At 45.9% G+C, this 26769-nt stretch overlaps 1 protein-coding gene across 1 annotated transcript in view; it reads left to right on the top strand.

The window, feature by feature from the left end:
* Positions 1 to 840: 840 nt before the first annotated feature.
* The window catches only part of ZRANB3 (zinc finger RANBP2-type containing 3), a 264866-nt gene continuing 238937 nt past the window's right edge, over positions 841 to 26769 (top strand). The window contains exon 1 of the mRNA XM_083153824.1: positions 841 to 1127. The gene's annotated coding sequence lies outside the window, so the exon portion shown is untranslated. The remainder of the gene's footprint in view (positions 1128 to 26769) is intronic.

Raw genomic sequence — 26769 nt, 5'->3', positions numbered from 1 at the left:
TTAAGCATTAACTAGCAAAACTTTATTGAAACAACTCACAGCACAATCTACTATTTTAAAATATTTTTAAGATACTTCCTCATCTTTGTGGCCATTGCTTTCGCCAGTTACATTAGCTGCTACGTGAATTGCGATTGTCCCCTTACAATTGCTCACCACGCTTCGGGCTCAGTGGATCGCTCTGGTAAAAAGGAATAGATGGTGGCGTGGACCCTGAAAATAACCCTTGCGGCTCACCGTATACTACGTAAATTCTATAGCGTAAGCGGTAGCCACAAAGATACCATTTTAACTTTATTTTTAACAGTAGCAACAGGCTAATAACTTAAGTTGAACATAGAAAATATAAAAAAACTACATACAGTGCAACATAGAACATACTGTATGTTGAAAAAAAATGGTTGCCTGTGATGGCTTTCACCAGGGACATGGAGAAGGGGAGATGACAACCTCCCCATGTGGTGCAGACCATTCCGGTTTTTATTGCATCCCTGGACCATGCAGGGAGGCTGTATTCTCCCCTCTCCCTGGTGACTGATGTCACAACAGCCTTCCGGACAGGACACCCCCAGACCGGACACTACAAGCTCCAGAATGACAGATACTGATGAATGGAGCCTGTCTGGTTCGGTTTTCATCCATACCCACTCGATGGGCCAAGTACTTCTCTGTTTCTACGTTACATAGTTCCAACCATTATAAAATAATATCCAGAGACTTTACTGTCAGCGGTGCAGAGGAATGCATACTATGACAGAGCAGCCCTGCAGCGTGATGGTTACTAAGCTCTGCTGCATTACACTTTCATCCTCTTCATACAGCGATCTCCTGTAAAACATGTGTACACACAAACACAATAACACTGAGGCCGGAGCTGCAGATTCCGGCACAGGGACACGCCGGCCAGGAGGCAGTTACCAATACCATCCCGAGCAGGGAGAGGTGTGTGTATGTGCTGCCGCATACACTGAGGGGGCGTGTGAAAGACTGACACATTGACCTACACGTCACTTCCCTCTACCCGAGCGCGAAGTTTGAATGACGTCACGTTGCCGGGTTTCTGACGTGAGCAGAGGAGCAGCCGCCGCCGTCACTCTGCACATGTGTGACACTAGCGAAGAAACTACGTAAGTGACATCACATTATACAAATGTCAAGATAGCGGGCGGGGGACAGGTTGGTGGGGGGTGGAGGAATTACAGCATGTTGGAAGCTATGTAATAATGACACGGGGCACAGCTGAAGCGGGGTGCCTGGGGACTGCACACATAAGGAGGGGGTGTCTGTCTGGGACTGCATTCAGGGGGAGGGGGTGCATTGGACTGCACACATCAGGGAGAGGGTGCGTGCCAGAGGACTGCACACAGGGTAAGAAGAGGGTTTCCAGGGGACTGCATTGCTCATGGAGGGGTATCTGGGGACTGCACATGGGTTAGGGAGGGGGGTATCTGGGGACTACACAACTCAGGAAGGGGCTGTCTGGACACAGGTGAAGTGGAGTACCTGGTGACTACACATAAAGGGTAAATCGAATAGTGCTAAGGTTTTTGCTTCAACTTCTACTATAAGCTGTTTGGATATGTTGATGCTTGTAGAACCCTGAATAAACAAGATATGCCAGCGCTGGCTTAATGATTGTAGCTCAGACAGTATTACAATAAATAATATTCATTAACTCTACTTAAGATCATACTTTCCTACATTTGAAAATAATTTTCAGGGAGTTTGAGCTGGTAGAATTTTCAGCAGCGGCGGGTGGGGGACATGGGCTGGCGGGCCGTGGTCGCACCCATGGGAACGCCCAGCATCTCATGCACGTTACCATGGTAATTTGCTGGTGGTGCGTGCAGCTGACGTCGGCGGATGTCAGCTGCCCACCCGCTTCCTGTACAGGACGCCACAGTTCCATGTGCACAGGGTTTTAGAGTTCTAGTACTACCTTTACCTACCTTCCAATTGCTTGGCAAGCACTTACTGTCCTGCTTATCTGTGTTCTACTGCAGCGGCTGCTTCCGAGGCCAGTACCCGGAACACAGCCAGCGAGAGGAGATTGTTGTGACAGATTCCAAATCACTGCAGGGGTCCACTGCAGGAGAAAACAGATCAGCAACTTGAAGTAGTAGCTCTGCTTAACATGACGCCCGCCAGTTGCTCTGCACACACAAACCACTCCACTCCCATATACTGTGGCAACAGCTACCTAGAACCTAGCGGTGGCAGTCATGGCACCAGCTCGTGATGTCGCCCATGCAGGCACCACTCCCCCCTCCGCGGGCATTCTAGACTTGCGCATCCACAAGTCTGTATTTTAAGGGAGCAATACACTAAAACTAAAATGAGGGGCAGCAGGTGGTTCGTTCAAAAATTGTGAGCCTCCCCGCTTAATGAAGGAGAGTAGGCAACTCTGACACACACCATTATATTAGACACAACCCCCCCATATTACACCCAGTGCACACACCACTATATTACATTACACAGCCCCCTCACATTAAGCCCTGTAAACACACCACTATATTACACTATTCACAGCACCCCCCCCCCCATTACAATACACACAGCTCCCCATATTACTCTTAGCACACACACAAAACTATATAAACTAGCACACAGCACCCCCCCCATATTATAATACACATAGCCCCCCCCACATTATTTTCAGTACATACACCACTATATACCATTTGAAAACAGCCCTCCCCATATTACATGGTACATATAGAAATCCCCCCCCCCATATTACATCCTGTGCACACCACTTAATTATATTACACACAGCCCCCCCTCACATTAAGCAGAACCCTCCCTCCCCCAGTCTATACCTTTCTGTGTTGCTTTTTCTTCTTAGGAGGTGCAGGGACCTGGCAACATGGTGAGGGAGGCAGCTTAGCAGGGAGAGCAGGTCTGGCCTGATGCACAGAGCCTGCTCTGTGTGTGTGTGGTGGGCTGGCCCAGCATTAGTGAAACAGAGTCCCGGCTGCCGGCACCCCAGCCCCTCCTGATGCAGTGACTGACTTCCTGTAAGCGCGCATACAGCAGCACTACCACCACTGTCCACAACCCCGCGGTGGCCGGCCGGGCTGTGACCTCCTGTGTACATGCCGACCTCTGCCATTTCCGGACATGCGCGCACATGCAGTCTGGATTGCAATGGAGGGATCACAAAATTCGGGAGGGCTGAGGGGGATTGCGGAGCAGCGGGAGGCTCAGGCAAAAGTCGTGAGCCTCCCACTGAATGCGGGAGGGTAGGCAAGCCTGCAAGATAAATGTAAAAATCAATAAAATAACTGAAGAAAATATACAACATAATATATAAAAATCAAAGATAAAGGATAGGGGTAGGTGTCACTTGTGTGACATCAAGTGGTATGAGATTTGGGTTTAAAAGTCAAAAGTCATGGAATATTCCATAAAATTGAATGGGAGATATTTCATATTACCAAATTGGAAGCGATCCACTGATGATTGCTGTTAATTGGGAATTAGATGGAAATTAGATGGTGTTGCTAGGTTGTGGCGTTCCGGTCACATGTTAAACCACGTGACCCCGGAAGATTCCACCCTGCTGGAGATATGCACACTCAGTGTGTTTACCTGCGTCACTCTATCTTCCGGTCACATGTTATCACGTTGGAGGTAAGACCCTACTGCAAACTTACAATCTATAGGAACATACAATAGGAGGGAAACATGAAGACAGGCACCAGTAATAGCAAAGCAGTCCCACCAAGTTGCAAGTCCAGAAGGGAATCTATATAATACATAAGTGCCTCATAGGGTTATATGTGTTGTACCTAAATTTGATAGGCTTGCCTGAAGGGGTTCGTTTTCAGGAAACGCTTAAAAGTTTGGAGGTTAGTGTCTTATTGTGCATAGAAGGGCATTCCATAGGGTGGGAGCAACCCAAAGAAAGTCCTGTAATAGTGAATGAGACCTAGTGATCCATGCACAAGAGAGACTCAGATCTTGTGCAGAGCGGAGTAGTCGAGTTGGCAGATATTATGAGATAAGAGATATATACTGGTGTATGGTTACTATCTTTATATGTGAGTAGAAATATTTTATATTGAATACGGCAGAGCGGATCAGCAGACAATGTGTCTTGCTAGGAAGATCAGCCTAGCAGCAGCATTTACACTTACTGTTCATTCTAACACCCGCAAACTTCTAAAACCCATGCAGTTCCTGTTCCCTGCCTGGGGTGTCGCTGTCTGCTGTGGTGTTTCTAGCACAGGTCTGGTTTGCATATCAGTGTTGATATACAGACTACACTGTGCTAGAAGCATTACAGCAGACAGCGACACCCCAGGCAGGGAAGAGGAACTGCATGGGTTTTAGAAGTTTGCGGGTGCTAGAATGAACACTATAGAATGGGTTGCAGTGGCGAGAGTCTCTTCTTGGGAAGACCTATTAGGAGACTATTGCAATAGTCAATGCGGGATATAATGAGTGCATGGATAAGGGATTTTGTAATGTCTTGTGTAAGATAGGGTCGTATTTTGGATATGTTTTTTAGATGCATGTAACATAATTTGATTTCAGAGTTGAGGATGACCCCCTAGGCAATGAGCTTGTGGGGTAGGGTAGATTGTCGAGTTGTCAACAGTTATGGAGATATCAGGATGGTAACTGTTCTTGGCTGGAGGGAATATAAGTAATTCCGTTTTGGAAATATTGAGTTTGAGGTGGTTAGAAGACATCCAAGATGAGATGTCAAAGAGGCATTCAGAGACTTGGCCCAAAACCACTGGTGACAACTCTGGGGTTGATAGATTTGAGTATTGTCCGCATACAAGTGATACTGAAATCCAAAAGAGCTGATTAGTTTGCCAAGAGAGGAGGTATAGGTTGAGAAAAGCTGATGACCTGAAACCGAGCCTTGCAGAACTTTAAATGAGAGAGGCAGTGAAGAGGAGGTAGTCAGAGAAGAGAACACTGAAAGAGCGATCAGATGGGTAAGACGAGAACCAGGAGAGGGCTGTATCATTAAGACCTAGGGTGTTTAGTGTTTGTATGAGTGTCAAACACAGCAGCAAGATCTAGCACAATGAGTAGTGAGTGAAGGATTTTGGACTTAGCAGCTTTAGTCAGTGCTTTCTCAGTGTAGTGTTGGGAACGAAAGCCTGACTGAAGTGGGTCAGGGTGTGATAGTTAATAAAGTATGTAAGGCGAGAGTAGAAGAGTCTCTTGAGTAGCTTGGAGAGGCATGGGAGCTGATATATAGGACGGTAGTTAGAGAGAGAGTTAGGGTCAGAATTGTGTTTTTTTTTTCAGAATTAGAGTAATCACTGCTTGTTTGAAGAGAAAAGGAAAAGTACCAGTAGCAAGAGAGAGATTGCAGATTCTAGTTAAGGTTGGGATAAGCACAGGCGATAGATTTTTAATTACTTGAGCAGGTATAGGATCAAGAGAAGGGGTATGGGTAAAAACCGTACCCGGACAAGACCCCAGACCGGACATCAAACTCTGCATTCTGGAGCTTGCAGTGTCCGGTCTGGGGGGTGTCCTGTCCGGGGGGCTGCCTGTGCCAGGGAGAGAATAAATTCTCCCTGTATGGTCCAGGTATGTAGCAAAAAACTAAACTGTCCGGACCACACAGTGTCCCTGGTGAAGGATATCACAGGCATCCCCCCCCGGACAAGACACCGCCTGGACTGGACGCCCCCCGGACCGGACACTACGACCTCCGGAATGTAGAGTTTGATGTCCGGTCCGGCATTCCGGGGTCTTGTCTGGGTCCAATTTTTACTTAGTACCCAAGAGGAGTGGAGTAGGAGGATAAGAAGTGTGGATAATTCTTTTTCAGTTGTGGGCTCAAATGAAGAGAAAGTACCAGAGGGTTCAGGTGGCAGAGGCTGCAGAAGAGCATACCATTTCATCTCGGATGTTATCAATCTTGTCCTTAAAGTAGGAGGCAAGCTCTTGTGCACTGATGGTAGCTTGTGGTGGGGGAAGAGTCTTAAATGTGTTTAGTCTCTTAGGTTGGTGGCATTAGAAGAGATGAGAGATTGGAAGTATGTTTGTTTAGCAGTGTCCAAAGCATTGCAGTAGGAGTGGTAGACGGTCTAATGTGAGGAAATCACTTAGATTACGAGATTTATGCCTTAGGCGTTCTACCTCCCGTGACTGATTTCGTAGTCTGCGTGAGGTGTAATGGGAAGCTGGAGCCACTTCATCAAGGACTGTTTCAAAAGACTGGTACAGAAACAGCAGAGTCAGGAGATATAAATGTAGAAATTGGTGAGAGCTGTTGTTGCAGAGAGGTGGAAAGTTGTGCAAAATAATAGCATTAATATTTCTGCGGGTTAGAGTAGACTTGCATGATTTCAGTGTCAGTGAGCTTGGGATAATGGAGGAGAGCTGAGGGTAATGAGATTGTGATCAGAGAGAGGGAAGGGAGTGTTAGTAAAATCAGAGACTGAGCACAGCCTGCTGAAAACAAGGTCAAGGCAGTGGCCTTCCTCATGAGAAGAGTCAGAGAGCAGTTTGGAAACATGCAGAGATTGTTATCTGTCAGAAGCGATATTGAAGTCACCCAGGATGATGATAGAGATTTCAGAGGATAAGAAGTGGGGGAGCCAGGTAGATATATCTTCCAGAAATTGAGGTTTCAGAAGCCCAGGCGGGCGATAGAGGTGCAACACGCAGAGAGAAATGGGACAAAATTCGAATACAGTGAACTTCAATGATGTGAAGGAACTAGTGGAAGAACTGAGTATGTGAAGGCATTTAACAGTAATATACCTACACCACCTCCTTTACAGTTCCCAGACCTGGAGGTGTGAGTGAAGTGGAACCCACCATGTGACAGTGCTGCAGGCAAGGGCCTGTCTGATTGTGTGAGCCAGGTTTCTGTAATGGCCAGCAGGTTGAAGTTGTGAGAGACGAAGAGGTCGTGGATGGATGGTAATTTATTGCAAACAGCATGCATTCAATAGGGCAACTTTTTTATTACTTTACTGCTACTTAATAAAAGAACAGGCATAAGGATACGCATATCACTCACTTTCCTCTACCTTCCCCCATGGCAGCCATTACTATGGGTTCCTCCCTTCTGGGTAGTCCTTCGGAAAAGAAAAAAGACACCAGCCCCTATAAGAAGGCTCCACCTCCTTGCTCCGGTGTCTTTTTTTCTTTTCCGGGTAGTTGGAGAAGGGCTTACCCTGTGAAGTGCTGCCTAGAGAAAGAGACCACTGCTCGGGTGTATTTTACCTTGCTGCAGTTGGTGGGAGCCGGTCCCAGTGTGTTGTGCCGCATGCAAACCCTTCCAGGGGGGAGCTGAGTCGGTGGCACCCGCAGGGTTACACGGAGAGCGGCGCCAGAGCGTTGCGGTGTACGTCCCTGGCCTGTGTTAATCTATTCAGAGAACAGGCGGGTGTCAGGTGGTGCGCAGCGTGACGGAGTGACGGAGCGCGTCACGTGAATATCAAGTAGCCGGCTGGTGAAGAAGCCGGAAGACGCCGGAGACGCGTGGAGAGGAAGCGCTGCTGTGGCGAGCAGGAGACGGAGACGCAGTGTCGGACGGAGCGGGTAAGGGAGACAATGTACCCGCTGTATCACCAATGTGGTTTCCGGAAGGAGCACTGTGAATTAACAATAAGTAATTCTGTCACCAGTAACTGCGGTCTTGTATGTCCTTGCCTGGGATGGTAGCTGACTGATTTGGTCACCTAGTGTGCAAGAGTGAAGAGGAGGTTAAAAGGTGAAGCACTGTGAAATTAACCCGTCAGCTGGCTGAGGTGATTACTAGTGTTCAGCAAGAATGTAAATGAATGACTTCAGTAAGGACTTTTCCTGAATTTATGTATACATAATTTTTGTAGTGCGCACCACCTTAATAAATATGGAGGAAGAAAACCGGCAGGCTGCTAGGAAGTCAGGGTAAGCCCAAATAAGTTTTGTTTTTGGTGGTGGTCATTTGGTTTTTATATTTTTGGGTGACACCACTATAGTGATTAGGCTGTATTTTTTGTTGGTAGGTCAGAGACCAGCAGAGAGAAGGAAGCCAAGCATAAACGTTCTCATAAAGCTAAATGCAGTGCTTGTAACAAATCTTTGCCTGAGAAACATGTGGGCAACCTATGTGAGGCTTGTAAGACCCCGATGCAAATACCAATGGTTCAAATGAACAGTTTGGTAGATATGCTGAGAAAGTCCCTGGCGGATACATTTATGACAAGAGAGGATTTTTCCAAGATGAGATCTAAGAGAAAGCATGCTGTGTTAAGTGATTCAGATGATTCAGTGGAACCAACTGGCAGTGTACAGGTGTTGGATCAGGATCCTGACATGGATGATGAGGATCAGGTGCAGGACAAGTCGGACTCTGACTTTAGTACAGACATGATTAATAATTTGTTGGGGCTTATTCACAAATCACTTAACATACAAGATCCGGCAGAAGATCTTAACTTGCAGGAGATGCTGTTTAAAGATAATAAGAAAAAGAATAAAGTTTTTCCATTGTCTCAAACCCTAAAAGGGGTGATTTCTGATGAATGGAAATGCCCAGATAAGAGGGTTGCCATTCCGGGCAGAATTGCAAAGATGTATCCGTTTGAAAGGGAACAGGTGTCGTCCTGGGATGAGGCACCTAGAGTGGATGCAGCGGTCTCGAGGATATCCAGGAAGACTACGCTTCCACTAGAGGACGCTAATATTTTTAAGGATCCCATGGAGAGAAGGATCGAATTGGGCCTTAAAAGGCAACACCTGATAGCAGGGGCAGCGTTAAAGCCGGCTGCAGCAATGGCGGTGACCTCCAGAGTTCTCAGAGGCTGGTGTCAGCAGCTTGAGGCTGATGTATTGGATGGCATAAAGAGGTCGGAGTTAATTAAAATGATTCAGGACATACAGTTGGCAGTACAGTTCTTGTGTGAGGCCTCTTTGGACTCAGTGCGTCTGGCTGCAAGGGCAGGGGCCACTACAGCAGCCATCAGGAGGGCCTTGTGGCTGAAGCCGTGGGCTGCAGACGTTCAGTCCAAGAACAAGTTAATGTCGATGCCTTTTCAGGGTGACTACCTGTTCGGCAAGCAACTAGATGATCTGGTGACGAAAATTTCTGGGGGCAAGTCGGTTTGGTTGCCTCAGGATAAAACTGCCAGGAAAAATGTGCCTAGTAAGTTCAACAGATACCAGCCACAGGACTATAGGGAGGCCAGAAGTTATAGGCCTGGCAGGGCCTATAGAAGGGGATCCTGGATATCCAGGGCGAATTTTCGGACCCAAAGGGGCAGAGAAAATAGATTCCCTTCCAAAAAGGAACAGCAATGACGCCGACCCTCAAAGGGTAGGTGCCAGGCTGTTAAAATTTCATCAGGTCTGGCAAAGGTCCACCACAGACAGGTGGGTCTTGGAAGTCATCCAGTCTGGATACAAGATAGAGTTCAAGACGTGGCCAGGAAATCTGGTAGTAGAATCCCCTATTCCCAGAGACAAAGAGGAAAGGGAAGCTTTATTTTTGAGTTTGGAGGAGATGATGGCCCAAGGCGTGGTCACTATAGTACCAAGGGGACAAGAGCCTCTAGGGTGGTACTCTCGTTTCTTTATTATAAAAAAAGCATCCGGAGGTTTCCGTACCATTCTGGATCTCAGACGTCTCAACAAGAAGGTGCGCGTCAGGCCATTCAAGATGGAGTCAATCAAGTCCATACTCCCAGAGATAGGTCCAGGAGATTTTATGACTTCAATAGATCTCAAGGATGCGTATCTTCATGTGCCAATATTCGAGGGACATCGAAAGTTTCTGCGTTTCAAGATTCTAGGAGTAAGTTATCAGTTCACGGCCCTTCCATTTGGGTTGGCAACTTCCCCACGCACATTCTCAAAGGTGCTGGTAGTACTAGTGGCAAGGCTAAGACAAGAAGGCATAAAGCTATGGCCTTACCTGGACGACATACTTATAGTAGCAAGCTCCAGGGACATTGTACTACGTCACACAGAGAGAGTGATTCAATGTTTGGAACAACATGGATGGCTTATAAATCGAAAGAAAAGTCATTTGGAGCCAACTCAGAAGATTCAATACTTGGGAGTCATAATAGATTCCAGTCAAATGAAGGTAGCATTAACCTCCGACAGGAGGGTGAAGTTGATACAACAAGCCAATTTGATGCGGAGGAGATCAATTGTGAGGTCACAGGACTGTATGAAGGTGCTGGGTCTCATGGCCGCAGCATTAGAGACAGTGCAATGGTCCCGGTTTCACATGAGGAAAATGCAGGCTTGCTTTCTCATGCAATGGGACAAGGACAGCAAGAATCTGATGCAAAGAATAGTTTTGACAAGGGCGGCAAAATTAGATTTGGCCTGGTGGTCAGACGACGACCGGCTAAGGCAGGGAAGATCGTTCGCAGCCATGGAACAAGTAGTCGTGACTACAGATGCCAGTCAAACAGGCTGGGGGGCAACTTGTGGTCTAGAGATCGCACAAGGAAGGTGGTCCCCATCCTGGGGAGAGGCACACTCCAATGTCAGAGAAATGGAGGCAGTGGTCAGAGCGTGTCATCAGTTCCAGAGTCAGATTCAGGGCAAAGAACTCATCATCAGATCAGACAATCGGGCTGTGGTGGCCTATATAAATCGCCAAGGCGGAACAAGAAGTCGCAGTCTGATGGAAGTAGCAGACAGGTTGTTGGCCTGGGCAGAGACTTACGTCCTGAACATAACAGCGGTCTTTCTAGCAGGGAAAGAGAACTACATGGCAGACGAATTGAGCAGGAAGACCTGTCTGCCAGGAGAATGGTCGCTCAACGACGAAGTTTTCGCCATGTTGGTGAGGAGATGGGGTCTACCTCAAGTGGACCTCATGGCCTCAGCAGAAAACAACAAGGTACCGGTGTATTTTTCTCGCTTCAAGGATCCGCAAGCAGAGCAATGGGACGCATTGACGGCCACCTGGTGGATGAGGCGAGCCTATGTTTTCCCACCGATTCCGGTAATTCCGAGATTGTTGAGGAAAATTCAGAGGGAGAAAACAGAGGTAATAGCGGTTCTGCCTTATTGGCCACGAGGGGCGTGGTTTGCTTCAGTACGCCAGATGGCAGTGGAAGAACCGTGGACGCTACCGTCAAGACCCGATCTTCTAGTTCAGGGGCAAATATGTCAGCCGCAACCATTGACCTGGAAGTTGACGGCCTGGCGGTTGAAACCAGGTCATTGACTGAGAAGGGTTTTGAAGGGGAAGTGGTCCAAACCCTGCTCAAGGCTAGGAAGGGATCCACTTCTGCAGCATATTACAAGGTATGGAAGAAGTACATATCAAGGTGTAAGGAGAAACAGCAGTCGCCAAGGGAAGTTTCATCAGTACTAAGTTTTCTGCAAGTAGGACTACAGATGGGACTGTCCTTAAGTACATTGAAGGTACAGGTCTCAGCCCTGTCGGCAATGTTGGACTGGGACTTGGCAGGGGACAGGTATGTCCGAAGGTTTATTCAGGCAGTAAGAAGACTAAAGCCTAAATTTAGATCTCCCATGGCACCCTGGGACTTGAACTTGGTACTGGGAGTACTTATGGAACCGCCATTTGAGCCCTTACATGAAATCTCATTATTATTTCTTTCCTGGAAGGTTTTATTTTTGGTGGCAATTACGTCTGCAAGAAGAATTTCAGAATTGCAGGCGTTATGGGCGGAAGAGCCTTTTATAAATTTTTTTGAGAATAGGGTAGTTCTAAGAACTAATCCGCAATTTCTACCAAAAGTTGTGACAGAGTTTCACATAAATCAAGAGATTATTTTGCCCTCTTTTTGTATGAACCCTGCAAACGAGAAGGAAAGGCGTTTGCATAACCTGGATATTGTGAGAGCGCTAAAGGTTTATGTTCAGAGAACAAAAGAAATTCGAACAGTCAAGAATCTTTTTGTGCTAACAGCTGGTGCTAGGAAGGGACAAATGGCCTCAAAGGCGACATTGGCGCGGTGGATTAAGGACTGTATCCTTAAGGCGTATCAAGTGAGGCAGAGAGAGCCACCTGTGAGTTTGAAGGCACACTCTACAAGAGCGATGGCCGCTTCCTGGGCGGAGAAAGGATCCGCTTCAGTGGAAGAATTATGTAAGGCGGCAGGATGGTCGTCGATACATACATTTACAAAACATTACAGACTGGATGTAATGTCTTCAGCAGATGCTAAGTTCGGAAGGAAAGTTCTTAGCGCAGCTCTGTGAAGGTCTGAAGAAGCTCTCTGAAACTATGATTTATGATTATTATGATTTCGAGGAGGCAACAATTCGGTGCTGGTTGTGAGTATACCCTCCCGAAAATAAGAAACTGCTGGGGTATGACCCATAGTAATGGCTGCCATGGGGGAAGGTAGAGGAAATATCAGATTATTACCTGGTAATATGCTTTCCTCTACTCCACCATGGCAGCATATATTCCCATCCCTTGCGAATTGTTGTGTATTGTGTTATGTGGAATAATTATTTCTGTTTATATGTTAAAGCTGGAGAATTCAAGACACCGGAGCAAGGAGGTGGAGCCTTCTTATAGGGGCTGGTGTCTTTTTTCTTTTCCGAAGGACTACCCAGAAGGGAGGAACCCATAGTAATGGCTGCCATGGTGGAGTAGAGGAAAGCATATTACCAGGTAATAATCTGATATTTCACTCCACTCGTGAGTACTGTGGCTATTTTAAAATGAGAGGAGGGGATACTCGTAGATGAAAAGCCCAATCAAGGGGTACAGTATGTGAGAGAAAAAAGGTTGGAAACCACTGACCTAAATCCTTGGGGAGCCTCATCTAGATTCAAATACATTAGAATGATTAAAAATCTCACATACAGTAGATGATGAACGTGAGGAGGCCCTTAACTAGCTAAATATGGGACACCTTCACTCTGATTCTTTGCAAATGATTGCGAACCATAACGAAGACATTTTATCAAGCACCTGCTTCAGATGATGGTATCCATTGATGAATATAGCTTATTCTGAGTTGAGCTATTTTTATTTATCTTTACTGCAAATGCATTTACAGTAAGTTGCACTGAGCATGTGCACAGATTATCTACATGCCGAGTCTCGAAGGAGTGTAATGCAAATGTATTGGGTGTTCCTGGGTGGTGACTATTCAGATGTACAGGGCGATGGCTATTCTGAAGTACATATATGGTCCATTTTATGGGCATATTATTGGAGTGTCAGCACACGGAAATGCAGGTTTGTTCACATAACAGGCCATATTCAGATGAATAATCTGCACATGCCATTAGACTGTTGCATGTTTCGATGGTTCATCTAAAGATGCACCAATCGGTATTTCAGCACCGAATGAGTATAAAAGCTAGCATCTCAGTCCTTGCACATTTGAATGCACGGGAAAGGCTTTGTAGCCGAATTTGCATAAAGTCACAGCCGTGCGATTAGCAAAAGATACAGACATGAATGCGAACTTTCTACATTTTTCACATGCAAATAAAATACAATTCATTTTATAGTGAGGTTGGTGGTTTGTAGTAGGGTGAAAGAAGAACCAACTCATTTGTAGCCATTTTGAGTAGCCAAGCAAAACAGATTATTTTAGCCATGTCGTTTTGACGCATCCAGGGAAAAAACTCTAGGGCCAAAAGTCAATTTTTAACTTCAGTTTTTAAACAAACAATACAATCTGCAATTCTAAATGAACGATGCTTTAGAAGTGAAGAATTTAATCTTTAAAATGGTACCTCATTTATCGATTTTGGTTAAATATGAAGGGAGAAAAACGGAGCATCATTGAAAATCACCTATATATGATACAACCATCAGTCACAACATTAAAACAACCTGTAGGTGCCCTGTGGTATCTGGCACCGAGACGTTAGTAGCAGATCCTCTATGTCTTGCAAATTGGGGCCTCCATGGCTTAGACTTTTTTTTCCAGCACGTCCCACAGATGCTCGATTGTGTACTAGGTGTACTTGGTTGGCACCAATGTTGAGATAGGGGGTATGTGCCAAAGTAACATCTACATGAATAGCAGGAACTAACATTGCCCAGTGTATCACAATGCCATAGTTGGCTGTCTTCTTCCCATAGTGTATCGTGGTACATGATCACATGTACCTGGATGCCCACATGATATAGAAGAAAACGTTATTCTTCAGAGGAGGCCACCCTCTTCCATTACTCCACAGTCAAGTTCTCATGCTTATATTCCCAGTTTATGCACTTTCAGCATTGGATAGGGGTTGGCGTGGGCACTTTTGACTGATCTGCGTGTATGCATCCCCACATGCAAACAAACTGCAGTACACTGTGTGCCCTGACACGTCTCTATAATGACCAGCATTAACTTTTTCAGCAATTTGTAGCTCTGCTGTGGGAGTGGAGTGGAGGGGTTAGCCTTTGCTCACTACTTGCATCAATGAGCCATGACCTGGTCATAGGTTCAATGGTTGTGCTTCTTTGGGCCATAGTTGGTAGGTACTAAGCAGTGACCATCCTGCCGTTTGGAGATGTTCTGACCCAAATAGGTCCTCATTCTTGCTCATTTTTTTTTCCGTCTTCCAACAAGTCATTTTCACCTCTTCACATGTCCGTGGTTTTCATTTTATAACTGATGGGGTGTATATAGGTGAAAAATATCTATTTATCTACGCTGTATATGTGCATACAATATCTCACAAATTGACTATTCAGTTTTGTTTTGTTTGCGCATACGATCCCACTTGTGAGATTTTATAAGCCTGTCTCATTTCAGTTGATTTGTTGTCTTTAGTTTGTAGAAGATGCTTCATAAAATATTTCATGTAACCTTGGTATGCTGGTTAAATGACAGGTCTTCAGCTGGATGGGAAGGAACACTGTCATTTAAATACATGGCATTCCAGTATACATTAGTGTTGCATATTATTTCCCAAATGTTTTTTTTTATTTACATAGAACTTGCACACATATTTCTCATTGCTATCATTGGTAAAAGGGACGATTTATTGCAAAAAGTATGATAATTGGCTTTTGGGCCAAGTGTTGCAGTATTTTTGCAACAGTTCAGTTTGTGACCTGTTCGCATGTTGCTCTGGTGAAGGCGTATAGTGATTGGACAAATGGCATCATTGCAAATTACCGGTGTGGAAACTGCGGAGCGCTTATGGAACCAACTCAATTGTCATATTCGTTCTATGGTTCAGTGACTGTTGAATGCACTGCAGTCAACATGGTTCCAGATACTTGTGGCACCCTACCAGCACATTATTGAGTGTCTCCCAGTCCCTCTAGTTGCTGTCTGTGCTGCCTTATAGCTGGTGGCCATAACAATTGGATTCTAAGGTGTATAAGTGCTTTATATAGGCTTTACTGCTGAATATGTCATCAGTGGTTCCCAAACTTTTTTGGTTCATGATACCTGTTATGTCTCCAACTTTCTGTGTGTGGCACCCCTAGGTGCCAGCAGAGTTAAATGTCGAAGGACTATGCTTTCAGTAGTTTATTATCTGGAAGTTAGACCGTCATCTCTATTGATGATCATTTGGTCTGCGGTCTGCAGTGCTAATTAACCTACTGCAGGATATTTATGTGTAATCTCCTGCATTAGCCTGTTAGTAGATAGGAGCAACAAGTGTGGTTGGTGGACACGAAGGTGTGTATGCGCTCGTGAGAGAACAAGAAAAAACAGTAGTAGTTCAAATTATATCCTTATTAAAATCAATGTACATTAGTAAAAAATGAATACAAGAGCAATCAATTTCTTGTACTTCTTCTCCATCTGCACATACTCCTGGGTTTTCCAAGAGCCAAAACCTTCCCACGACTCAGGGGAGGCACCCTAAACTGCTCCTGAGTTTCTCCATGGTTATCCCTGTCTGGGCTGTGGAGTACAGAAGGAAGTAGCTGCGCATAGTATGGAACTGGAAGGGGTTGCAGAGTTGATCGGCAACTGATACCCCTTTCCCACTGCAGGCTTTACACGTGTAAATGCCGTTTTTTTAGCCTTTTTAAACGGCTAGAGCTGCAGTGGGAAAGCTCCAGGTTGCTTTACACGGGTAACAAATACCGGTTTTTGTTACCCGTGTAAAAAGCAGTGTTTTTAACGTGTAATAGCCGTTTTTTCGGCAGTGGGAAAGGGGTAGCCCTTTACCCGTTAAAAAAAAAACCGGCATGGGGTCCCCCCCCACTGCCGAAACCAGCACCAGGCTGAAGGAGCCGGGGCTGGTAATAAAAAATCAGGAAACCCGACAAATAGGGGTTCCCTGATTTTTTACAACCAGCCCCAGGCTCCAGGTCCGGGGCTGGTTCCCAAAATACGGGGGACAAAATGACTAGGGGTCCCCCGTATTTTAAGAACCAGCCCCAGGCACAACCAGCCAGCAGGGTAATGCCACAGCCGGGGGACACTTATGATATAAGTTCCCGCGGCCAAAGCATTAACCCTACCGACCAGTCAGCCTGGCCAGGGGCCCTGGGGGAGTGGGGACCCCCCCAATAAAGGGGTCCCCCCCCTCCAGGACTTACCTGACCAGGCTGAAGCCTGGTGCTGTCCCCGGTGACCCTGGAGCGGTGGTCACCGGGCTGATGGTATTGTGTAAAAAATAGAATAAAAACCATTGTCTTTTACTGGTGAACTATGAGTCCCAGCAAGCCTCCCCCCGCAAGCTGGGACTTGGAGAACCACAAGTCCCAGCCTGCGGGGCATTAAAGGGCCCGCTGGGTCTTGTAGTTCCACAGTAAAAGAAAGAGTTAAATAAACACACTGACACACGTGAAAAATAAAAGTTTAATACATACATAACACATACATACTGATACTTACCTATCTTGAGCCCGTAGGTAGCCCTGGTCCTGATGTCCTGGTCCGTGTCGGCGTCTGTATCCAGTCGGCATCCCTGTCGGCGACGGCGTCGGCGGTCCGGAGTCCGAAGAAATCCATTTGGGAAGCTGTGGAAGGAAATCCTACTCACCTGTCCCAGCGCGACGTAGTCCAGGTAAGGTCTTTGCAAAAAAAAAAAAACGACACCCGAACCAAGCGGACAGCTGAGAGACGCATGGTGTGTTTACATCGTGCGGCTCCGCCCCCGAATGCCGCTATTGGCCGCCTTGCGGCCTAGCGGCCAATCAGGAGCCGCTAGGCCGCAAGGCGGCCAATAGCGGCATTCGGGAGGCGGAGCCGCACGATGTAAACAAACACACGTGCGTCTCCGTCAGTCCGGTCTGGTTCGGGTGTCGGTTTGTTTTTTTTGCAAAGACCTTACCTGGACTACGTCGCGCTGGGACAGGTGAGTAGGATTTCCTTCCACAGCTTCCCAAATGGATTTCTTCGGACTCCGGACCGCCGACGCCGTCGCCGACAGGGATGCCGACTGGATACAGACGCCGACACGGACCAGAACATCAGGACCAGGGCTACCTACGGGCTCAAGATAGGTAAGTATCAGTATGTATGTGTTATGTATGTATTAAACTTTTATTTTTCACGTGTGTCAGTGTGTTTATTTAACTCTTTCTTTTACTGTGGAACTACAAGACCCAGCGGGCCCTTTAATGCCCCGCAGGCTGGGACTTGTGGTTCTCCAAGTCCCAGCTTGCGGGGGAGGCTTGCTGGGACTCATAGTTCACCAGTAAAAGACAATGGTTTTTATTCTATTTTTTACACAATACCATCAGCCCGGTGACCACCGCTCCAGGGTCACCGGGGACAGCACCAGGCTTCAGCCTGGTCAGGTAAGTCCTGGAGGGGGGGGACCCCTTTATTGGGGGGGTCCCCACTCCCCCAGGGCCCCTGGCCAGGCTGACTGGTCGGTAGGGTTAATGCTTTGGCCGCGGGAACTTATATCATAAGTGTCCCCCGGCTGTGGCATTACCCTGCTGGCTGGTTGTGCCTGGGGCTGGTTCTTAAAATACGGGGGACCCCTAGTCATTTTGTCCCCCGTATTTTGGGAACCAGCCCCGGACCTGGAGCCTGGGGCTGGTTGTAAAAAATCAGGGAACCCCTATTTGTCTGGTTTCCTGATTTTTTATTACCAGCCCCGGCTCTTTCAGCCTGGTGCTGGTTACGGCAGTGGGGGGGGACCCCACGCCGTTTTTTTTTTTAAATTCTCCCCCCCCCCCTATCTTTACACTGCTTAAACGGGTTTTTAAACGGTAATTTAAGTGTGAATGTGACAAAAACAGCTTTTAAACGGTAATTTACCGTTTAAAAGCTGCAGTGGGAAAGAGTCTTTATGGCTCTTACCCGTTTAAAGACCCGTTTAAAAAAAACGGGTCTTTACCCGTGTAGGCAGTGGGAAAGCAGCATGAGTCTGCTCAGTGCAAATGTTTGTGTGCTATATCTTAGACTAAAATGAGTGCGCGGCACAACCTGATAACTTGCCAGCCCAGATGCTTTGATTTGGGGCCAGTCTGGACCTCTTGGCTGTGGCACCTCTGTAAGTGGGCCATGGCTCACCGTATGGGAAATGTTGGTCTCCACAAATTGTCAGCTTATGAGCACAGAGTAGCAGTCAATTCTTTCACATACTGGTGTATGGCAGAAATTACCTTTCTCGCTATGGCTGTAGTCTCTGTGCTCGCCACGCTTCGGGCTCGTATTCCGCGACGTTAAAATTGTATACTCAGCCCGGGCAAAGTCTGAAATCGGGTCCCATCGCATACCTTAATTAGTGGTATGCGATGCGACGTGATGGGCGCCGTGATAATACACAAGTACCTCCTTTTCGAGTACTGATTTACCCAATTCATCTCCGCTTAGGTTATAACTAGCACACTGGTTATGTCTCCCAAGGTACATGACCTTGCATTTGTTCACATTGAACCTCATCGTCCACTTTTTTGCCCACTCATTTAGATTGTCAAGATCATTTTGAAGCGTGGTGACATCTTCTGATGATTTAATAACTCTGCTTAGTTTTGTATCATCCGCAAAGATGGATATATTGCTGAGTAACCCCATCCCAATATCGTTAATAAAAATGTTAAACAAAATGGGCCCAAGAACCGAACCCTGTGGCACTCCACTTAGTACTGGTATCATATTTGATATGGCACTGTTCACGACCACTCTTTGTTCTCTATTACACAGCCAGTTCCCTACCCATCTACAAATATTTGCCCCTAATCCCATGTCCTCCATTTTATTTATCAACCTCTTGTGTGGTACTGTATCGAAGGCTTTAGCAAAATCTAGGAATATCACATCTACAGCGTTTCCATTATCAAGGTTTTTGCTAACCTCTTCATAGAAACCAAGTAGGTTAGTTTGGCATGAACGATTTTACATGAACCCATGCTGGTTATTACTGAGTAAACTATGAATGTCTAAATTTTCTTGGATACCATCTCTTAAAAATCCTTCAAATAGTTTCCCCACTATTGATGTTAAACTAACAGGGATCCTCCTTTTTTCTTTTTTTTGAATAATGGCACTACCTCTTCTTTTCTCCAGTCTTTTGGTACCTTTCCTGATGATAGTGAATTATCAAAGATATAATGTAGAGGGGAAGCTAATTCCTCTCTTAATTCCATTAGTACCCTAGGATGAATCCCATCTGGCCCAGGTGATTTATTTGTTTTGATTTTGCTGAGCCTCAATATTATTTCTTCGGTAGAGAATTCAATATTGAGGTCCGGCTTGTTCATCCCATTTGTGGTATGTGTGCGTTCCACAGTCTGCTCTCCCTTAGTAAACACTGATGAGAAGAACTCTTTTAACAGTTCTGCTTTTCCCTTGTCCTCCGTAAAACTTTTTCCATTGTTCATGTAGCTAATTTTAACTGTATTGTCAACGACTGTATGTACAGTACGTAGCGGGAACAGATGACTTCAATGAACGGTATCATTAATTGTGTATGCATGATATTGTTCGTCCCAGAGTTCAAGGGAAACTGGGCGATATTGTTTAGTGAGTACCTGGCTTTATGCACCTACATTATACAATATTGTCCATAAACAATATTTTTTATGATTTTCCTTTAAACTGGCTGGAACTCCTGGACAAACGATATAGTGCATGCACACTGGACAATATCATTAATGAAATTGGCCACATTCAGGAGCATGCTGTCGATGAGATTGTCAGGATTTAACTGCATATACAGATTACAGAGAATCCGAATCAGATTTATTGGCCAGGGATACTTGCGCATACTAGGAATTTGGATTGCTCTGCAACAGCCAGTTAGGTACAGTTAAAAAGTGACAGTACAGGTATACATAACACATACCAGTATAGGCTAGATGTACCCTGGGCGTTATAGATACAGGGGCCATATATATTTGCTGAGCTGCACAGCACCTAGGCAGCCATCAGTGAAGCCACTGGTCATTGCAGCAGCCATGTGGGTAACAATTTAGGCAGAGACGGTACAGTTATCACACAGGGAACACATACCTGCTGAGCAGCTCAGCACCTAGGCAGCCATCAGCGGCGCCACTGGTCGGTAGGTAGGTAACAATACAACAGGGACAGTGCAGATATACATTGCTGTGCAGTGCACAAGACAGGAGAGACACGGGGGTACATGTGGCTGAGTGCACCATCCTAGGCAGCCATTTGCGGCGCCATCTTGCTCATGCTGCTCATAGCAGCAGAACGGCTCACAGGCCATCTTACCTGGAGGCAGAGGGCGAGCCAGCACTGGTGGTGGGGGAGGGGGGGGAGTGAGGCCGGGAGAGAGTCAGGGGGGAGGGGGAGGTCTGTGAGGCTGGGTTGAGGTTGTGTGGCTATACCTCCTCTCTTTGGAGCTTACACCCGGAGCTGGTACAGAGGGGGTGTTAATGACCCGTGGGAGCGCGCATAGTTATACTGATATACTGCTGATTCTGGTTCATTCGCAAAGGCACAATCACTCTCTAATGGATGAAACCATGTGCACTGCAGGTGGGTCAGATGTAACATGTGCAGACAGAATAAGATTTGGGTGGGGTTTGTACTTCAAACTGGTATCTATATCGCAATGTAAAAATCAAACAGCCAGTATTTACCCTGCACAGAAACAATAAAACACTCAAATCTAACTCTCTCTGCACATGTTACATCTGCCCCACCTGCAGTGCATATGGTTTTGTCCATTAGAGAGTGATTGTGCCTGTGCGAGTGAACCAGAATAACCCCCATTGTCATTAGATTTCATGTATTACATACTGTATGTCCATGACTGGATTTAATTGCTTTTTGTAAGCATCTAATTTGCATGCTAAAGCAATAGACAAAAAGGAGCGGAAGACTGACCTTATAGATTGACAACCATTCTCTACATTTTCTTTCCTTTTGTGAACTGAAACACATTCCTAAGCTATCCCGTGAATTCTGTCTACAGTACTGGCATAATATTTTGATCCTATTTTATAACGGAAGGTCTAAAATTTTAAAAGGTAATTTCAGCATCTTTTGTTAGGCACGCAATGTGCACAGCACCTGGAACAGTAACACTCAAACACAAACCCATCAGATTGGCTCCTGACATTGGGAGACTGGGAGTGCTCCATGTTATTCCTCAATCAAGCTGATGTTTTGCAGCAAATGTAGTGTGTACAGACCTTAAGTGTAATTCAGACTCAACCGCTAAAGTGAGAATTTGCAGTGGACTGCGAGGAGAAAACCACCATTCAGACAGGAAGAGAAGATGCCCCTTGCTAAATTGCCAGAGAATTGGGAATGGATTACTAATCGGCATCCACTTGCAAATCCATACGCAATTCCTGAACTATTGAAAAGCTTTTGTGTCTGTGCAGATGTGCAGAAATCTGAGCCATCCACTAGTTCTCATGGGAACGCCCATGGAACGCTTGGCGTTCCCTTATGGTAAGGGGGCAGCCCGGCGTCTCCGCCCCCCGCACACCAGCATGGGTGCAGGCACCCGGCGAACCGAAAGTTTTCTGTGTGTGCACGCACCCTACGTCTTGAATGGACTTGGATAACCCCCACTATCTGTTGCTAGTTCCCCACGCATGTGCAGTGAAATCGCCTGATTTGCAAATTCTCTAATTAGCAGATTAAGGGGGTAGTCAATCCCGGGTCACGGCTGTCGGGACGTCCTGGCAGTCGTGACCCTGGCCCATTCTCGGCCAGCTCCCCTGTTTATCGGCAGGCAGGATTCAATGTCCCACCTGCCGATTGGCGAAAAGGCGGCGTGGCTGTGTAAACTACCGTGGATTGAGGAGGTTCCCCGTTGGAAATAGCGGAGAGGATTGAATACCCTAAGTCTCCTAATACACCCGCAAACAAAAACCGATGATCTTTAGGGAAATGTGTCATAATGTATGTTCTAGGAATGGAAAATTGTCAGAAAATAATATGGTGGAGCGTTCCTCCTTTCTTTCAGGTTTGTACCTGTCTTTAAAAGACTGTTGGCTTGAAATTTTCAATTTTAAAGTTTTTGTACCCAATAGATATATTTTATGTAAAAGTACACCTGAACAATATCAGGCACAAATGTACAATTTTGTGGGGTCTGCAATGGATTGTGTGCACATCATGAGGAATATCGATAAGATGCGCAGTCCCACTGGCCGAGAGGTCAATCCTCAGATCATACGTGCTGCACGTATGATCCATCAGCTTTGCTTGTGGTCGTACAGCCTGCATACAATAAGGTTGCTCTGGTGTATGGCCAGCTTAAGTTGTCAAACACGAAAGCTGTAATAATAATTTTGGGTTGCATCTCTGATCTGATGATGATCTGATCACTGGTTTGCATTTCATCCACACTTTTGCTGTCTGCCTACATATTGATGGCAGTAGGTGGTAGTGTTGCTGTCTCTGCAGTGGCAGTTTTCTAGTTTCAATATACTGTCACCCCTGTATGCTTGGATCTTGTGATTGGATTTGTCATTAAAACGCAAAACCACAGCGGAAGTGTGAGGACAACTCTTATGTCTTGCTTATTCTCCTTGTAGTGGATGAGGAATTGTTTAATATCCTCTCTTGCAAAACAACCATTTCATCCTTTCGGAGATCAGTCTTCTTGCTATGTACAATAAAGTGGTGTCACAACTCCAATGTTATGCTAATTCAGGTCTGTAGTAGGTTACAGAATAGGACACAAGATGGTGAGTATAACTGCCCTAGATGTGTTTTTATTAGGGATCACACGCTATCAATTTTTTTGTTCTACTGTTGCTTGTAGTTCTCAACTGTCGCATGCACCATTTTAGGTGCCATAGCGGGTTGCTGTGGAACTGGAAAGGTTAATGCAATCACTAACTTAAGTCATTTTATAGTTGCCATCATCTTTCAACATGATGTAAATGGAATATATTCACTCAGGTTCAATGGTGAGGTTTAATGAAGTATTTTTAGCACTCAATGCAGGAGGACAGGTCCCTATTAAATTCCTCCGGGGGTTGTGAGCTATTAAATGTGTCTTCTGCCTATGATAATGAGGAGCAGTTGATTATAATGTCCATTATAGAATTCATCTTCCAATTCCTCCTTGAATTTCGTTTGGGGAGAGAAGAGTAGAAAGATAGATTCATCTTTCAGAAAACAATCCCTCAAGAGGCCAATTTATTTTCCTCAAGCGGAAATGTATTCACTTGTAATGTTGTGAATAAAAAGTGGTGTGAACGCTGCGTTTTGGCAGAGCTATTTTTGAATGGATTTACAAAGGAGAGAAAGCCAATTGAATTTGTTAATGTGATTCAGCCCCTGTTTTTACTGATTGTTCCATTGTTGGTGCTCATGTAGTTGTTAGTCTCTGTGTAGAAGATCTGACCTATTCAATATTACCTCCGCCATAGACAACAAATCAGCTTAATGCGTCAGTGCTGATTATTTCCCGGTAATAAAGTTGTTTTCGCAACATATGACTTTAGTAATTTGTTAAGTAGTCTGTATCCAGAACGCACTTCACAGGATTATCATTCAGAGTGAAATTGTTGCGCAGTGACAGATTGTAACATCTGTTGAATAGACTGGCTGAAGTAGAAGTGACTTATTGGAGAACATATCTTCAGGCCAAATATGGCACGTTCAGAGATTGCACAGATCATTTCGGAGGATTCGCTCTTTGTGTGGCCCACTTACCATTTTGGCTGACGTTTCTATTTGTTTCCTAATTATACAGCTTCTGTCAGTGGCTAATATATCCCAGTATTTCACATTATCCTTGTTTTGAAGACATTTGTCATAGTCAGAACCGTTGCTTTTTTAATTAAATTGTAAGCAAGTCTCCTTTATAATCATCTCTTACGGGGCCTACACACGTAGCGATTTAGGGGCATTTTCTAAGCGATCTCCTCTCATAGCGATGCGCGGCCCCACACATCGCTATGAACACTGGCCCTGACATCGTTCTGCACACAGCGCTAGCACATTGATGTGTGATGAGCATTCTGAGCAATATAGCATCTCTCAGAACACTCAGCAATGTTGCTATATGTGTAGGCCCTATAAGCCATTTCTGCCATCAATGCAACTTGTTTCGTAGCAGGGCATTGTCAAAATAAGTCGTGAACAAATGAAATCCATACATTAATCAAAGAAATGGACTGTTTTTGGTTAATAACCTCTCAGCAATCATTTTTCACAAACATTCTAAAGGTGCCCACACACGCACCGATCCCGGCGTGCGTTGTGGGCTTAACTAGCACACATAGCATCGCATCGTATGCCTTGTGCATACGATGTGCATGCGATGCGATGCTAGAAAAAGCTAGTACAAAAAGTATGTGCAGCACATACTTTTTGTACTGTGCGATGGGGTGCCGCGGGAGCGCGCACCCCATCGTATAGCATCGCACCGCTGGGATCGGTGCGTGTGTGGGCACCTTCAGATTTAAAAAAACCTTATATGACATCAAAGCTGCGTGTTGCCCTTCACTGATCATTGGAGAAAATGTATTTGCAGTGTGATAAGTGATAAAATGGTGTAACGTTCCCAAGATCACTTTGTTCTCACATTACTGTATGTATAATACTGTAATATATTCTATAAATGTACAATAGTAACTTCTCTTGTCTGGCAAGTGTCAGTATATAAAAATGTTACTTTTATGTATCTATGGCAACACTTAGGATTAATGGCTTCTCTATTGATAATGCAGACACTAAACACTGCTGGACCAAAATCTGGAATATGGAATATTGCAGATATCGCTCCCCCCCCCCCCTAACAAACCACAAACAGTGCTACGTGACTTTGGCCTCTCGCCGCTACATTGTCCAGATGTGAATGATTTTGGCAATAGGGGAGGAGAGATAGCGTCTCTGTGACAGCGGGGCTTTGTGCACCCATCTCAAGAAATATTAACAAGTTGCCCATTCCTGAGATGGGAAGGTGGGTAAATTCAAAATGGCAGTTGTTAGAGCAGTAGCAGCTTAATAGGAATTGCCCGCAAATTGGAGTTGATAACAAACAGTGTGTTAAAGGGCAGTTAAATACCACAGTAAAATTTGTTTGCTTTTTTGTATGAAGTAGCCAGCAAAGCAGGCAAGTATCTGCTTGGTCTGTTTGTGTAAGGTTGGCACAGTATATTAAGCTTCCTAGGTTTGCCCTTAAAGGGGAAGCGCAGGGTAATACGGAGGAAATACTAAAAAAGTTAACTGACATGGCTGCGGGTCAGCAGACCCAGATACAGAGCCAGCAAGTCCAGATGTTGCATGAAGTGCAACAAAACCCAGATTCAGTTCTTGCGTGAGGGGACATAAACCCCAGATTCAGATGTTGCGTGAGGGGCACAGATGCAGAACCAGCAAAAGCAGATTCAAATGTTGCATGAGGATTTGAAGGGGCTGAGGAAAAGTGAGCCAGAGCGAGAGAGGCTACTGAAGCTCACCCCAGCTGATGACATAGAGGCATTCCTTTGCAGGTTTGAGTGCACAGCCACATATTTCGAAAGGCCTGCAGAGGAATAGGCTGACAGGCTAGTTTCCTGTTTAACAGGGGAGACACAGCAAACATATGTGGATATGACTGTGGCTGAGGCAAGCTCCTATCCTGGCCTTTAAAAAGGCTATACTTGACAGGATTGAAGTGATGGGACCCAGGAATTCCATTACTGGTGGCTGGAGGGCTCTGAGCCTCCCAGGATTCAGTTAGCCAAAATTTCCCAGTGGCAAGGGCCTGGTTGTAGCCGGATAAAATCTCTGCAGTGAGGATTGTGGAGAAAAGAGTTCATCTGCTATAAGTTCCCAAAAGCTTGTGCAGTTGGTGTTGAAAGCTGCACATACACATTTGTGGGGAGGCCATTTAGGGGAGGAGAAAACTCTCCCATGTATACAGTTCAGGTTCTTTTGGCCAGGCATCTATGCCTCAGTCAAGAGGTATTGCCAGTGTGCCAGAAGACAGTCCCAGAGTTTAGGGCTTCACTCCCTCACTATCTATAATTTCCTTGCCTTTTGAGCGGATTGGCAAGTCCGCAATGTGCGGGGATGCCGCCTCTCGTGGCTGACCTTAGCAGAAGTGCGGCAACTGGTTCAGCTTGTTAATACCTTTCCTGTGTAGGGTGAGCTGGCCAGAAGGTGGGTAGAGATGAGCTGATGGGGAAAGCTGTGCCACCCGGGACAAGTCATACTGCCGCTGCTGCTGCCTGTCATACAGAGTGACAGGCGCAGGCTGTGGCAGCCCCATAGCACAGCAGCATGGAGAGCACCCTGCAGACTGTCAGCACTGGCTCCCCCAAGCCACTGCAGGGTCTGCAGCTTTATTGTTCCACCGCTGTCAGCAGTGTCTCCCCAGGCTGCTGCCCCTGCACTCCCCGCTCGGCTTCTAACCTCCCAACACCTCTCAAACGTCTCTGGCCGGAATAGGTGGCGAAACTGGCAGAGAGTCCTCACTGTTCTAGGTCGGGGTTGGCTGGGCATCCGCACAGAGTAGCTCCCCGGTCGTCTCCCTCCTCCTGAGCTGTCAGTAAGG

Source organism: Crinia signifera, chromosome 7, assembly GCF_055691185.1.
Source record: "Crinia signifera chromosome 7, ASM5569118v1, whole genome shotgun sequence".
NCBI classification, from domain to species: Eukaryota; Metazoa; Chordata; class Amphibia; order Anura; family Myobatrachidae; genus Crinia; species Crinia signifera.
Note: the sequence above shows the minus strand (reverse complement) of the source record. Positions and strands in the feature narration are given on the sequence as shown.